Source organism: Schistocerca americana, chromosome 2 (genome assembly GCF_021461395.2).
Source record: "Schistocerca americana isolate TAMUIC-IGC-003095 chromosome 2, iqSchAmer2.1, whole genome shotgun sequence".
NCBI lineage: Eukaryota > Metazoa > Arthropoda > Insecta > Orthoptera > Acrididae > Schistocerca > Schistocerca americana.
The window spans coordinates 726813206-726830482 of NC_060120.1; the positions used below are offsets into that span (position 1 = coordinate 726813206).

The window sequence follows — 17277 nt, forward strand, 5'->3', positions numbered from 1 at the left end:
CAGTTTCAGTCGCGAATGTTCTGCGTTATTGATGACAGACCTCCACGTGAGCCCGAATCTCTAATTTTACTTCCAATGTCTCTTCGTGAGATTATACACTTGTAGAATTTTAGAACATGTTTTTTGCTCGCGTATCAAGTCATTTCTGGAAACCCAGAATCTACTCTGTAGGAATCAACATGGATTCCGGAAACAGCGATCGTGTGAGACCCAACTCGCTTATTTTGTTCATGAGACCCAGAAAATATTAGATACAGGCTCCCAGGTAGATACCATTTTCCTTGACTTCCGGAAGGCGTTCGATACAGTTCCGCACTGTCGCCGGATAAAGTAAGAGCCTAAGGAATATCAGACCAGCTGTGTGGCTGGATTGAAGAGTTTTTAGCAAACAGAACACAGCATGTTGTTCTCAATGGAGAGACGTCTACAGACGTTAAAGTAACCTCCGACGTGCCACAGGGGAGTGTTATGGGACCATTGCTTTTCACAATATATATAAACGACCTAGTAGATAGTGTCGGACCTTCCATGCGGTTTTTCGCGGATGATGCTGCAACTTCTCTGTATACTACAGCATTAGAAAATTGCAGCGAAATGCAGGAAGATCTGCAGCGGATAGGCACTTGGTCTACTGACTGGTTTGATGCGGCCCGCCACGAATTCCTTTCCTGTGCTAACCTCTTCATCTCAGAGTAGCACTTGCAACCTACGTCCTCAATTATTTGCTGGACGTATTCCAATCTCTGTCTTCCTCTACAGTTTTTGCCCTCTACAGCTCCCTCTAGTGCCATGGAAGTCATTCTTTCATGTCTTAGCAGATGTCCTATCATCCTGTCCCTTCTCCTTATCAGTGTTTTCCATATATTCCTTTCCTCTCCGATTCTGCGTAGAACCTCCTCATTCCTCACCTGATCAGTCCACCTAATTTTCAACATTCGTCTATAGCACCACATCTCAAATGCTTCGATTCTCTTCTGTTCCGGTTTTCCCACAGTCCATGTTTCACTACCATACAATGCTGTACTCCAGACGTACATCCTCAGAAATTTCTTCCTCAAATTAAGGCTGGTATTTGATATTAGTAGACTTCTCTTGGCCAGAAATGCCTTTTTTGCCATAGCGAGTGTGCTTTTGATGTCCTCCTTGCTCCGTCCGTCATTGGTTATTTTACTGCCTAGGTAGCAGAAGTCCTTAACTTCATTGACTTCGTGACCATCAATCCTGATGTTAAGTTTCTCGCTGTTCTCATTTCTACTACTTCTCATTACCTTCGTCTTTCTCCGATTTACTCTCAAACCATACTGTGTACTCATTATACGGTTCATTCCGTTCAGCAGATCATTTAATTCTTATTCACTTTCACTCAGGATAGCAATGTCATCAGCGAATCGTATCTTTGATATCCTTTTACCTTGTATTTTAATTCCACCCCTGAACCTTTCTTTTATTTCCATCACTGCTTCCTCGATGTACAGATTGAAGAGTAGGGGCGAAAGGCTACAGCCTTGTCTTACACCCTTCTTAATACGAGCACTTCGTTCTTGATCGTCCACTCTTATTATTCCCTCTTGGTTGTTGTACATATTGTATATGACCCGTCTCTCCCTATAGCTTATTCCCACTTTTTTCAGAATCTCGAACAGCTTGCACCATTTTATATTGTCGAACGCTTTTCCCAGGTCGACAAATCCTATTAAAGTGTCTTGATTTTTCTTTAGCCTTGCTTCCATTATTAGCCGTAACGTCAGAATTGCCTCTCTCGTCCCTTTACTTTTCCTAAAGCCAAACTGATCGCCACGTAGCGCATTCTCAATTTTCTTTTCAATTCTTCTGTATATTATTCTTGTAAGCAGCTTCGATGCATGAGCTCATTGTGCGATAATTCTCGCACTTGTCAGCTCTTGCCGTCTTCGGAATTGTGTGGATGATGCTTTTCCGAAAGTCAGATGGTATATCGCCAGACTCATATATTCTACACACCAACGTGAATAGTCGTTTTGTTGCCACTTCCCCCAATGATTTTAGAAATTCTGATGGAATGTTATCTATCCCTTCTGCCTTATTTGACCGTAAGTCCTCCAAAGCTCTTTTAAATTCCGATTCTAATACTGAATCACTTATCTCTTCTAAAACGACTCCTGTTTCTTCTTCTATCACATCAGACAAATCTTCACCCACATAGAGGCTTTCAATGTATTCTTTCCACCTATCTGCTCTCTCCTCTGCATTTAACAGTGGAATTCCCGTTGCACTCTTAATGTTACCACCGTTGCTTTTAATGTCACCAAAGGTTGTTTTGACTTTCCTGTCCTTCCGACAATCACATCTTTTTCGATGTCTTCACATTTTTCCTGCAGCCATTTCGTCTTAGCTTCCCTGCACTTCCTATTTATTTCATTCCTCAGCGACTTGTATTTCAGTATTCCTGAATTTCCCGGAACATGTTTGTACTTCCTCCTTTCATCAATCAACTGAAGTATTCTATAGCGTTAGAGAACTTCAAACGTATCTCGTCATTCCTTAGTACTTCCGTACCCCACTTCTTTGCGTATTGATTCTTCCTGACTAATGTCGAACTTCAGCCTACTCTTCATCACTACTATATTGTGATCTGAGTCTATATCTGCTCCTGGGTACGCCTTACAATCCAGTATCTGATTTCGGAATCTCTGTCTGACCATGATGTAATCTAATTGAAATCTTCCCGTATCTCGCGGCCTTTTCCAAGTATACCTCCTCCTCTTGTGATTCTTGAACAGGGTATTCGCTATTACTAGCTGAAACTTGTTACGGAACTCAATTAGTCTTTCTCCTCTTTCATTCCTTGTCCCAAGCCCATATTGGAGAATATGAGAATTCTTCTACTCCTTCCCTTACAACTGCATTCCAGTCGCCCATGACTATTAGATTTTCGTCCCCCTTTACATACTGCATTACCCTTTCAATATCCTCATACACTTTCTCTGTCTGTTCATCTTCAGCTTGCGACGTCGGCATGTATTCCTGAACTATCGTTGTCGGTGTTGGTCTGCTGTCGATTCTGATTAGAACAACCCGGTCACTGAACTGTTCACAGTAACACACCCTCTGCCCTACATTCCTATTCATAACGAATCCTACACCTGTTATACCATTTTCTGCTGCTGTTGATATTACCCGATACTCATCTGACCAGAAATCCTTGTCTTCCTTCCACTTCACTTCACTGACCCCTACTATATCTAGTTTGAGCCTTTGCATTTCCCTTTTCAGATTTTCTAGTTTCCCTACCACGTTCAAGTTTCTGACATTCCACGCCCCGACTCGTAGAACGTTATCCTTTCGTTGATTATTCAATCTTTTTCTCATGGTAACCTCCCCCTTGGCAGTCCCCTCCCGGAGATCCGAATGGGGGACTATTCCGGAATCTTTTGCCAATGGAGAGATCATCATGACACTTCTTCAAATACAGGCCACATGTCCTGTGGATACACGTTACGTGTCTTTAATGCAGTGGTTTCCATTGCCTTCTGCATCCTCATGTCGTTGATCATTGCTGATTCTTCCGCCTTTAGGGGCTGACTTCTTACGCCGGAAGTCTTCGGCCGCCAATGCTGATTATCAAAATTTAGGCAGTGGCGGGGATCGAACCCGGGACCGAAGACATTTTTATTATGAATCAAAGACGCTACCCCTAGACCACGGGTATCTCCCCCTCAACATAGACAAATGTAAAGTGTTGCGAATACATAGAAAGAAAGATTCTTTATTGTATGATTATATGATAGCGGAACAAACACTGGTAGCAGTTACTTCTGTAAAATATCTGGGAGTATGCGTACAGAACGATTTGAAGTGGAATGATCATATAAAATTAATTGTTGGTAAGGCGGGTGCCAGGTTGAGATTCATTGGTAGAGTCCTTATAAAATGTAGTCCATCAACAAAGGAGGTGGCTTACAAAACTCTCGTTCGACCTATCCTTGAGTATTGCGCGTTAGTGTGGGATCCATACCAGGTCGGGTTGACAGAGGAGATAGAGAAGATCCAAAGAAGAGCGGCGCGTTTCGTCACAGGGTTATTTGGTAAGCGTGATAGCGTTACGGAGACGTTTAGCAAACTCGAGTGGCAGACTCTGCAAGAGAGGCGCTCTGCATCGCGGTGTAGCTTTCTGTCCAGGTTTCGAGAGGGTGCGTTTCTGGATGTATCGAATATATTGCTTCCCCCTACTTATACCTCCCGAGCAGATCACGGAGGTAAAATTAGAGAGATTCGAGCGCGCACGGAGGCTTTCCGGCAGTCGTTCTTCCCGCGAACCATACACGACTGGAACAGGAAAGGGAGGTAATGACAGTGGCACGTAAAGTGCCTTCCGCCACACACCGTTGGGTGGCTTACGGAGTATAAATGTAGATGTAGATGTGTTTCCGTAAGAGCGTGCAAAAATGTAACAGGGCATCGAGAATGCTCCACTGAACAATTTAAGGAACGGAACCTGGGGTCGGAGAAGCCACCTTAAGTAAACTTTGTCCAGCATATTTCCCAGCTTAGTTACAACGAACACGTGTACAAGTTTACACGTACTGTGCTGTTTACTTTCATGTTCATTATTTCGTACAAGGAAACAAGGAGGACGAGCCTGATTACCAGGAAGTCATGATGCTGTAGGCCATCTGAATGGCCACCTGTACTTGTCGTTCACTACCTGAGTTGTTGGAGAACGCATCCTTGGCTGTTCGTGAGAGAATGTAGATAAAACATGACGCTGCACCGCCTCACTTTAGTGTGGCTGTCCGCAACCATCTCAATGCCGTATTTCCTGGTCGCTGGTTTGGAACGGGAGGTCTTATCCCATAGCCTGTGAGGTCACCTGACCTGAATAACCTTTGTTATTTCCTATGGGGATACCTAAAGTCACTTGTGTATGAGATCCCAGTGGATGGAGGTATGGAATTAGTTGCCAGAATTGTAACTGCCAGTGACGGGATTCGAAACATACCAGGGATATTTGTCAGGGTGCGTCAGAATCTTGTTCGCCGATGTCATGCCTGCACTGAGGCTGATGGCCGTCAGCTTCAGCACATTTTGTAAGATGCGATAGGAATGGTACGTTCATTGTGTCAATGAGGATAGTTGCAGTTACTGTAACTACTGTAACTAATGCAAACAAAAAAAAAAAAACACACAGTAACCTGTTTTTATTCCTATTATCTCCGTAAGCTGGTTTCTCTGACCCCAGGTTCACTACCCCAAATTGTTCAGTGGAGTATCCTGGATGTCATGTTAAATTTTTGCACACTCTTACGGAAACACCCTGTACTGGTTGACTCTTTCCAGAACTTATGTAGTTCTAACTTTGACATTAATCCACAATGTGATGCACAACACGTCTTCTAGCGTCCGCCACTTGAATTGGATGAGCATCTCCGTAATGCGTTCACAATTGCAAAACGAATCTGTGACGAGAAGTGCGTCTCTTCTTTGGATTCTCTATTTTCTCTGTCAAACCTATCCGTTAAGTGACCCCGATTAACAAGTAATACTGAATTTACAGTGGACCGAGGGTTTTGTAAGCTACCTCCCTTCGTGAATACTCAACACCTCCTGAACATTCTTCCAATGAATCACAGTCTGGCATCTGCCTTTTCTACAATTACGTTTATCTGGGTTGGTTGGGTTGTTTGGGGGAGGAGACCAGGCAGCGAGGTCATCGGTCTCGTCGGATTAGGGAAGGACGGGGAAGGAAGTCGACCGTGCCCTTTCAAAGATACCATCCCGGCATTTGCCTGCAGCGATTTAGGGAATAGGTTTATTTGGTCGTACCGCTTGAAATCGCTCCATACATATACCTCGAAATATTTAACGAACGTGACTGCTTCCACTGTTTGTTCTGCAATTGTCTAATCACACAATAAGTGTGATTTCCGTCTATAAACCAGGGTTGGAACTTAAATAGTGGCAACTATTTACTCACAACCGATACAAAAGAGTTACATGTTCGCACCTGTTACTTTGATTTGATTCCGAAGATGAAGAAACCACTTCCTGGCATTCGCTTCAGGAACTGTTCCAAAGATTCGACAGGCAGCAGACCGCTCCATTCGCACCACCAACAGAACAGGCTCTGCTAATGGTATACTACGCCTTCCACATCGCTGGCAACGGCTTCTACACAACGCTGGTGACTACTTCGAGGGGCAGTGACAGGTGCAAACATGTAACTCTTTTGTATCGGTTGTGAATAAACAGTTGCAACTATTCCAGTCTCAACCCTCGTATGTGTAATACGTTACATTTGTTTATGTTGTGGGTGAACTGCAAATGCCTGCATCAAGCATCGATCCTCTGCAGGTCTTTCTGGAATTTTCTAGAGTTGCAGCTGTTCTTTGTACGATAGTACCATCCGTCAATATCCTCATGGAGCTTCCAACATCACCTGATAGTTCATTTAGATATATTTTAAACAGTAACGGTCCTGTAATACACCCTTGGTGTAAGCACGAAGCAATGTCTATGTCTGTTGTACGGCGACATGCAGTGTTGCTAGGAGACTCAGTCCAATAGTTGCTTTTCCACGTAAATGGGCACTTATCAAGTCCTTTGCCATTTTGATTCTATGAACACTAAAGTATATCTTTTCTTAATAGGGGGAAAAAAATGAGAGACCAAATGGACTGGAACCAACTTCTCAACTGTGGGAAAGAAGAGCAATGCAAAAACTTTTAAAAAATGATGCGATGTCCTCGGTATGTGAGGAACAGTTTTGCATTCTACGCATATATTCATCATTATCTTCAGCCCGATTATTAAGACACAATCCAGAAGCGGAAACTTTACGCATACGCTGTATGAATCAAGAATACTTAGGTAGATAATATTCAACCACCCTCTAGTTCGACGAGGCTTATCTCAGCGTGGTATCAACACATGAGTGGGACAGAACATGCCTTCAAAAATACGTATTTTATAGTCCAGGTTTAGTAACTGCTCACAGCTACGAGAATTAAGTACAGAAATAATTTTTCAGCTCTTGCCTCTAAGAAACTTTTCAAGTATTCACTTCATATTCAGCAGGGGAAAAAACGTCGTATGGTATGGTAGGCTGGGAAACAACCGCCTATTAACAATAAGAAAAGTTTCTCTTCCTTTGCGCACGGTCGCAACTCTCCTACTGGAAGTGTCGAAGTAGTGTTCAGCGAAGGAGTACCCCATTTCAATATAAAATTACATTCGATATAAATTATATAAATATTATACATTCAATATAAATTAAATACATTAAAACTAAAATCGATAGGAAAGTGCAGCAAACGGTATGTTTATCGCGAAAGCTGTTTCATTTTATACAGAAGTTTCGAAATAGAAAAGCTGCTAACAGATGGGACTGTGATCGCAGTATAGTCTAGTGCCTAATATTGTGCCGCAGCTGACAGCCATCAGTTCCACGTTTTAAACGTGAAAGAAAGCAAGCGTACAGGCGGAGGAGGTTGACATCGTATATTCCATTGCATAACGTGAATTTCTAGAAAGAAATACCAGAACACTGTACGACTGTAACAAGGCTCAGTTTTTGAACACTGTTTAATGATCCAAAAGATCCCGATGTGAAAACCATTCACAAGCTCTTCGTCAAATTCCAACGGAAAGGCAGTGTGGCCAATAATCTAGCGAGGAATGTTGGCCCCAGCAAACTATGAGAAAATGTCGTCGCGATTTCTAAAATTACTGGTAAGGGAAACTCCCCATCGCACGCCCCTCAGATTTAGTGGTAAGATGGCCCAGCGATAGTCCGTCAAAAACTGAACACAGATCAAGCATGAAAACAGGAAGAATATGTACTGAAAAAAAAAAGAGGGGGGCCAAAATAGAAACAACGAACGATCCCAGAAAAAGAAATGCAATAAAGAGCAGCCTGAAGGAACGGCGTCGTGGGCAAGTAGTCATAGTGTTGGGCGGGCGAGCCGTGTTCAAAACTCGCTTGTGAATTTATTTCATTTTTTGCCCATAACATTATGAACTGTCCGTCCGGTCATTGAAATGGTTGTTCTCTAGGCGGTTGTCATAATATAAACTAATGTGTCATATGGTAAGAATACGTTACCGTCGCAAGTAAATGCGATGAATAGTGACGGCAGGCGAGATATCGTATAGACGTCTCACAGAAATGAAAAACAACAAATAAACGGGTGTGAACTATGTTACAATAAAGGAATTCAAGAGTCAAGACTTCCAAAACGGAACGCACTTATATAACGTTATAAACATATGTTTTGACAGAGCACACACAAACGTTTGTGATTGTGGAACTGTTGCGTTCATTTGTTGCACTTCTGTGACAATCTATTATGTTTTCGCATTTCCTTGGAAGTGATCACATACGAACACCTATATCAGGCAAGGAGGAATATCTCAGTCACTTACCATCATATATATTAGGTGCGTCGATACGAGATACCTATCATATGGCACACGCACTGTCACTAATGCCGTGCATGACACGCCATACGTGTTTTCCGGTGGAGGATTCTGTTGACTTGCCGCCTACTCATCAAACGTTTGTGGTTCCCATTCGAAAGCCACTTCCCTTCGGCTGCTAATAGAGTAGTTGTGCAGAATCTGCTGTCATTATAGGTCCCTACTTGACACCTCGCTGTTGCAGACACAAATTTGAATACAGCGAACAGAGAAAAAAAAAAATGGCACGAGGGAGATTTGAAGACAGTTTATCCACTTTTTTTAAAAAAAAGAAACTCATTTTCGATTGGGCTATCTGCTCGGTGCGGACGTCGCAAGACACCCGTTTCAGTTCGTCGTTGATCCATTAACTCAGTTTTTTTATTACAGAAGGCAGCTAGCCCTCTTTTTTTAAAAAAAAAAATCTCATTTTGTTCGTTTTTGTTCGTTGCATCTGCTCGGTGCGGACGTCGTAAGACATCCATTAAGTTCGTTGTTGATCCATTGACTCAAGTTTTTTATACAGAGGGCAACTGACCCTCTGGCCGAACACGCTGAGCTACCGTGCCGGCTGTCTTTCTTCCCGGCTGCTCTATATTACACTTCTTGTTTACGGACTGCTCACTGTTTATTTTTCTTTTTTTTCCACAGTCCAGTACACCTTCTTCCTGTTTTCATACTTTGTTTTTGTTCAGTTTTTGACGGGCTGGAAATCCTGTCCGAAGAATTGCAGCAGAGGCTGGTTTGAAGGGTTCCAGCACGCAGAAAGTACCGAGACAGAGCCTTCACACTAATGCCGTCTGTACGAGTTGTGCGACAGAGGGCTGACTTTGCGAACCAGATTTCTATAATGAGTCATACTGAAGGATTTGATGTTGACTGCATCTGGTTCACATATGAAGCACCCTTCCACCTGAAAGGAGTCGTGAATAAACGAAACTGGCGATTTTAGGGTTCCAGAAATCCCTAATTGTGTATAGCGAAACCAAGTTACTGTTAGGTTGGTTGGTTGGTTGTTTGAGGTTAAAGGGACCAAACAGCAAGGTCATCAGTCCCTTGTTTCAAATAGACTCCATTCTGCTAACGGGACATCTCAGTATAGTCAGAAAAATAAAACGGAAAAAGGGGAAACGTAAAAGGGCAGTCACGTTGTCATTAGTAAAAACAAATGAGGGAGGTTAGCAAGAGAACGGACCCAACACTATGCTGAAGCAGCATAGGCAAGACCACCTGTGACTTAAAAGGTACAACTGCTATAATGCAGAAAGTACGGATGGGAATAGAAAAACTAACCAAGCCTTAAAAAGAAGGGGTAAAAACAGAGTAAAAGGGAAAGAAAAGAGGATTCCGGTCAGGGAGGTGAATCGGGAATCTCTGAACACTGCCTACAGTGGGAGACACCCAAACACTCACCGCCCTGCCCCAACACCAGAGGGAGATTAAAAAACTTTAAAACTGAGAATAAAAACCACTCTCCCGGAGGAAACCTAGAACCAGAGAGACCATCCGGGAATCGTCAGCCAACATCAAAGGTAAAGTGTGGGGGAGGCTGTACTTAGCACGCAGAGCCAAAAGAAGGGGGCATTCAACCAAAATGTGGGCCACTGACTGGAAGGCTCCACAACCACATAGCGGGGGTGGCTCATCACGCAAAAGGAAACCATGGGTCAGCCTGGTATGGCCAATGCGGAGACGACACAGTGTGGTCGAGTCCTTGCGGGAGAGGCTAAAGGAAGAACGCCATGGGCCTGGATTCACCTTAATGGCACGAAGTTTATTAGACAGTGGAGTAGCCTCCCAAGAATTGGCCCACGACTGTGCAAAGTGGGATTTGATGTGAAGCCGTAAATCCGCTGCAGGAGGGGTTACAGAAAACGGGGGGTAAGTAACTGCTCCCCCAGCCAAACGATCAGCGAGCTCATTACCCGGGATACCCACATGGCCCGGGACCCATAGGAAATCAATGGAACAAGCAGCACGGTGAAGATCAGCGAGATGGTCATGGATGGCAGAGACCAAGGGATGGCGCGAAAAACACCGGTCAATAGCAAGAAGTCCACTCAACGAGTCCGTACATAACAAAAAGCGGTTGTGTTGGGATTGTTTAATAAAGGTAAGGGCCCGGGAAATTGCCATCAATTCCGCAGTAAACACCCCACATGAGGGTGGCAGTAGATGATTTTCCGTTCCAACAAAGGACGTGAAGGCATACCCAACATGATCAGCAGATTTAGAGCCATCAGTGTAAAAAACAACAGCATCCCGAAACTCCCATAAAATTTGGCGGAAAAAGGAACGGAACACCACCGGGGGGATGGAATCTTTCGGACCGCGGCGGAGATCCATCCGAATTCGAGGCCGAGGAACTAACCAAGGAGGGGTGGATGGGAGGGAGCGAGGAAGACAGGACAAAGAAGGAAGCCGAAAACCACGGTTAAGAGACGCAAGGCGCAGCCCAACCGGTAAACCCGCCCGAGGGCGGGAGTCAGGCGGGCGACGTCCACGGTCTGGGAATAGGATAGAATAGGAAGGATGAGCGGGAGAAGAACGGATAGTAAGGGCATAAGACACCAGAAGCTGGGACCGCCGAACAGAAAGGGGGGGGGATCCCAGCTTCAACCAGGAGACTATCAACAGGGCTAGTAGGGAATGCACCGGTGGCCAAACGGATACCACGATGGTGGACTGGATCCAGCACGTGCAGCGTGGAAGGAGCAGCTGAACCATAAACTTGACAACCATAGTCCAAACGTGACAGAACTAGAGCACGATAAAGACGGAGGAGGAGGGAACGGTCCGCACCCCAAGAGGAGTGGGCAAGGAAGCGAAGGACATTGAGTTTACGGAAACATCCTACCTTCAGGAGTCTGATATGGGGCAGCCAAGTGAGCTTGTTGTCGAAAAGAAGACCTAGGAAACGAAACTGTGGAACCACAGGCAATCTTTGTGCAGCGAGATAGAGCTCTGGATCAGGGTGGACCGTAGTACGGCGACAGAAGTGGACCACCCGCGATTTTAAAGGAGAGAATTGAAACCCGTGTGAGAGGGTCCATGCAGAGGCACGCCGTATAGCCACCTGGAGCTGCCGTTCTGCAGATGGCATCGAGGAGGAACTAACCCAAATGCAGAAATCATCCACATACAGGGCAGGGGCGACCAAGGGACCGACAGAGGCCACAAGTCCATCGATAGCAATGAGGAAAAGAAGGACACTCAAGACAGAACCCTGTGGGATGCCCGTCTCCTGGGTCCGTGGAGAACTAAAAGCAGTACCAACTCGAACTCTGAATGACCGATGGATCAGGAACTGGCGGATAAAAATCGGGAGTGGGCCCCGAAGACCCCACTGATGAAGGGTTAGTAAGATGTGATGGCGCCAGGCCGTGTCATAGGCCTTGCGAAGGTCAAAAAACACTGCAACCAAATGGCGGCGCTGGGAAAAAGCCTGCCGAACTGCGGATTCCAAGCGAAGCAAATGATCGATTGGAGATCGTCCCTCTCGAAAGCCACACTGGTAAGGGGACAATAGATCCCGAGATTCGAGGACCCAAGTGAGCCGACGGGCTACCAGCCGTTCAAGTAACTTACAACCAACATTGGTCAAACTAATTGGCCGATAGCTGTCAACAGATAGGGGGTTCTGACCAGGCTTAAGGACAGGAACCACAATGCTATCCATCCACTGAGAAGGGAAGTCACCCTGGAGCCAGATACGGTTAAACACCCGAAGAAGATGGTGCCGTTGTGGTGCACTGAGATGTTGAAGCAGCTGGTTATGAATGGAATCTGGGCCAGGGGCCGTATCATGAGAAGAAGATAGAGCAGAAAGAAATTCCCATTCAGTGAAAGGTTCGTTGTAAGATTCTGGCTCACAAGTGGTGAAACATAAGGTGACAGCTTCAGCCTGCTGTTTTTGATGAAGGAAAGCAGCTGGATAGGAGGCCGACGCTGATGCCACTGCAAAATGGGTCGCAAGATGTTCTGCGAGAACTAATGGGTCCGTACAAATGCCATCTGGGAGGTGAAGGCCTGGGAGGGTGGACGGCCGATGGCAACCTTGGAGAGAGCGAAGTGTAGCCCATACCCGTGACAGAGGGACAGTGGAACCAAGGGAAGAAACGAATCGTTCCCAACATATCCGTTTGCTCTGTTTGATTAAATAACGGGCTTTAGCACGAAGGCGCTTAAAGGTAGAAAGGCTGGCTACAGATGGGTGCCTCTTAAAGTGTTGCAAAGCTCGACGGCGATCACGGATGGCAATGGCAATGGCCGTACTCCACCACGGGACTTGCCGACGACGAAATTGTCCAGATGAGCGCGGGACAGCAAGGTTAGCAGCGCGAACAATCGCGGCAGACACGTCACGTAGGACGTCATCAATACAACCCGACAAAGAGGGAGAAAACTCGACCTGTGCAGTATATAGAGGCCAATCGGCGCGGTGGAAAGACCAACGAGGTAACCTGTCCATCGGGGAGCGGGAAGGGAGCGTGATAATCAACGGGAAATGGTCACTATCACAAAGGTCGTCTTGTGGCGACCAGTGTAATGAAGGGAGGAGAGAGGGAAAAGAAAGAGAAAGATCAATGGCAGAAAAGGTACCATGACCAGCACTGAAATGAGTAGGGGAGCCATCATTAAGAAGGCACAGGTCGTGGTCTGCAATAAATTGGTCTATAAGACGACCTCGTCTAGATGGAAAGGCACTGCCCCACAAAGGATGATGAGCATTAAAATCCCCAAGGAGGAGGAAGGGAGGAGGAAGTTGCTGAAGAAGGGTGGTTAAGGCAGCAGGTGTAAGAGTCCTGTCAGGAGGGAGATAAAGATTGCATACTGTGACTGCAGAGTCTAAGTGGACCCTAACAGCAACCGCTTCCAATGTAGTTTGGAGAGGAATCCACGTGCTAGCAATGTCTGTACGGACCAACGTACAAACGCCACCAGAAGCCCGCAAGGGTCCGACCCGATTTCGACAGAAAACACGGAACCCACGGAGGGTCGGTGAGTGAGCATCAGTAAAATGAGATTCCTGGAGAACCACACAAGCTGCTGAGTAGGACGAAAGAAGGGATTTCAATTCCGGAAGGTGACGATAGTAGCCATTACAATTCCATTGGAGAACCACAGAACGATGGTTTAAATGAGGGCTGAACACGCTAAATCCAGTCATACCGCCGGGTCCCCACCCGTCACCGACAGGGAGGGGGCGACATCCATAAACGACAGGTCAGAATCCGGTTGTGAAGCCGGGGAAGGGACCTCCGGTGACACCAGAGGCTCTTTGTCCCGGGACTTATGTTTCTTCTTCTTTTCAGGCTGAGATCGAGGAGGGCTGTGTGGCATAATGGAGCCAGCTGCAGCAAGATCAGGAACAGAAAGAGACCGGGCGACCGGGGGGCCGATAGACCGCGGCTCTCGCGGGCGCCGCGCTGCAGCAGACCTTTGACCTGGAAGGTGCCGGGAAGGGGCATCCCGGGAGAGGCGCCCTTGACCGGCAGACGCCGAAGGAGTGGGACACTTCTCCGGCTGGGGAGGGGGAGCAGCGCCCAGAGGAGAAGGTGTGGGAGCCGCAGGGGAGGGGGGAAGGAGAGGGGTCCGGGATGGGGGTAAGGAAGGGGGAGGAAGGGATGAAGATGTAACCAAGGCGTAACTAGATGTCATGGACACAGGGTGCAATCGTGCGTATTTCTTACGGGCCTCTGTGTAGCTTAAACGATCAAGAGACTTATACTCCTGTATCTTTTTTTCTTTCTTATAGACTGGGCAATCTGCTCAACGAGGAGAATGACTACCATGACAATTTACACATACAGGAGGGGGAACACAGGGACTCCCCTCATGGAGTGGACGTCCACAGTCACCACAGAGAGGGTCCTGGGTACAGCGAGAAGACATGTGGCCAAAACGCAAGCACTTAAAACACCGCATAGGAGGTGGGATGTACGGCTTCACATCACAGCGATAGACCATAATCTTAACTTTCTCAGGAAGGGTATCCCCTTCAAAGGCCAGGATAAAGGCACCAGTATCAATACGATTATCTTTAGGACCCTTCTGAACACGCCGAACAAAGTGAACACCCCGCCGTCCGAGATTGTCCCGAAGTTCCTCATCAGTTTGAAGGATGAGGTCTCTGTGAAAAATCACACCTTGTACCATATTTAGAGACTGGTGAGGGGTAATGGACACGGGAATTGTGCCAAGATGGGTACAGGCACGAAGGGCCGCAGATTGGGCAGCCGAAGCAGTTTTTATCAGTAACGAACCCGACCGCATCTTGCTCAGGGAGTCCACTTCGCCGAACTTGTCTTCAATGTGTTCCACAAAGAATAAAGGTTTGACACTGGTGAAAGTATCTCCATCAGTCCTGGTGCAAACTAGATAACGGGGGAAAGGTTTTGCCCCTAGACGACGCGCCTGACCCTCCTCCCAGGGGGTAGCCACGGAAGGGAAGGCCGAAGGGGCAAGAGAAGCAGCACTTGAGGAATCAGTACCACGCAGAGAGACGGCCGCAGAAGAGCGGCCAGAGTTTTGGACCCGTATGCGTTTCATCTGCATAGCGTCCGCCCTGATACCACCCACTCCGATCAGGGGCTCTCCTCACGGGCGCCACCCAGCCACAGCAAGGGCCGTCTGGCACGGCGGCCATTGCCGGGAGTTCCGATGCTCCAGGATGACGAGCAACCACTCCAAGGCATGCATGAGGAGGTCACAGCTCAGGTATCAGAAGTGTGATCCCTGTGTGTTCAGGGGGCTCAACCAAAAGGGTACATAGCGACCCCACCACACGGGCTGGCTACCGTGCTGGCTATGCACCCTAGCATCAGACAACGACGTAAAAGAAAAGGTGGAATGTACTATGAGGGCACACGTCGGAGACACTAGGTAAGGTGCTCTTCCCCAAATGGCTCACACTACGGAAGAGAAATTTTGGAATGGAGGTCAAACCCCAGAGGGGGACCAAGGAATGCCAAAAGGAGGAGATGATTACGCAACAAAGCCGGAGCAAGGACACCAATAGAGGGAGAGGAGAGGGCGAGGGGAAAGGGGTATGGAGGGGAAAGGAGGGGAAGGGGAAAGGAAATGCAGCCCGGGAGAGAAAGAAGGCTGCAATGGCTCGGGGCCCCGTGCTCGCCAAGCACGTATCCACGAAAGAGTTGTGGACCCCCTGGGGGGAAGTTACTGTTAGGGCTGTAGTATACAGCACAGACATTAGTGCCCCAATCGGCCCCCGGTAGCTGAGTGGTCAGCCGGCACGGTAGCTCAGCGTGTTCGGTCAGAGGGCTGCTCGCCCTCTGTAATAAAAAAACTGAGTAGAGGAGTCAACGATCAACTTGAACGGATGTCCAGTGACGTCCGCCCAGACCAAACGCAACGAACAATACGGCAGAATGTCACTCCTAAGGACCCGGGTTCCATTCCCGACTGGGTCGGAGATTTTCTCCGCTCAGAGACTGGCTGTTGTGTTGTCCTAAACATCATCATTTCATCCTCATCGACGCGCAAGTCGCCGAAGTGGCTTCAAATCTAAAAACTTGCACCCGGCGAACGATCTATCCGACGGGAGACCCTACTCACACGACATTTACATTTTATTTACCGCCCCTTTTTCACGCGACGAATTATCGCTAGTGAACGTTACGTTTCAATTTTTGAACTACTTGTCGCAACGCAGCTAGCGTTGGAGGACCAACCACGCACCCAATAGTTCAAGCAAGATACGGCCGGAATACATTGCACTGCAACTAATTTTTCGCTTTCTTGATGAATACTTCGGGAACAGAGTCGCGGCGTTGGATTATTGCTAATTTACTGGCGCAGAAATGGATTGGCCACCATATTCGCCCGACTGACTCCTTGCGACAGCTTACTGTGGGGCACGTTGAAAGGCACTGCCTACCGGAACCATCACACCATGCTGGACGACCTTGAATCTGCGTTCTGTGTGCCATCTGTATCCACTTCCGTTGAGGCACTACAGGATGTGATGACAAATTTCATAGTTCATTTGCACCACTTCCTAACTACAACAGATGAACAGTCGAAAAGATTGTGACGTGACTGCAAAGGCTGCTCGCAAAAGACGAGTAATATGCACGCTGGTACTGTAGTACCTGCGTAGCCTACAGCGCCATCTGTTAGCTTTTCGAAGTATTTCGAAACTTGTGTATAATTTCTGTATAAAATTCTTATAAGTTTCAAAATAAACATACCGTTTGTTGCACACGTTTAGTCATCTTATTTTTCGAGATATTTAACTCTGAAACCAAGGGCTCCTCCTCTGGACACCCTGTGTCTGGTCAGTGTAAAGGATCGTGGACACTGTTGTGACATTTCTGTTGTCTGATAATGAATGACAGAAGGAACAACTCCACGCAGCATTGCTGAGAGGATTGGAATTTAATCCAGGGCATCGGTGCTAAGTCTGCTTATCTGGAACATTATGCCAACACATGTTTTTCCACTATGGGCCAAATATTAGCGGTGAAAATTATTACCACCACCAGAATTCGAACCGGCTACCTCGAAATCGAGCGCCAACTCACAGACGTGCCTTAGCGACCTTTTTTTTTTTTCTTCTTCTTTTCACTTCGGCTGCGCAGGCTGGTTGCATACTGGGTATAACACGGTGCACACGCCTAACCTTAGAGTGGTAATGAAACGTAATATGGTAATTCCTCGTCTGCCAAGCAACGTAGCGATGTGATAAGCGAATGTGTGTTGCGAGAAGGTGTGCAAAGAGCCTCCTCCAAACTCCACGAAGCGGCCACCATCAAAACGCCTGTTTATGGACATCCGCGTTCGCAATCCACGTCAAGCAGCACTTGCGTCATAACCACAGCA

At 46.8% G+C, this 17277-nt stretch overlaps 1 protein-coding gene across 3 annotated transcripts in view; it reads right to left on the bottom strand.

Annotated features, from left to right (window-relative positions):
- Positions 1 to 17277, bottom strand: part of LOC124594586 (sodium-dependent phosphate transporter 2) — a 333885-nt gene that overhangs the window by 174274 nt on the left and 142334 nt on the right. The gene's annotated exons all lie outside the window — the stretch shown is intronic.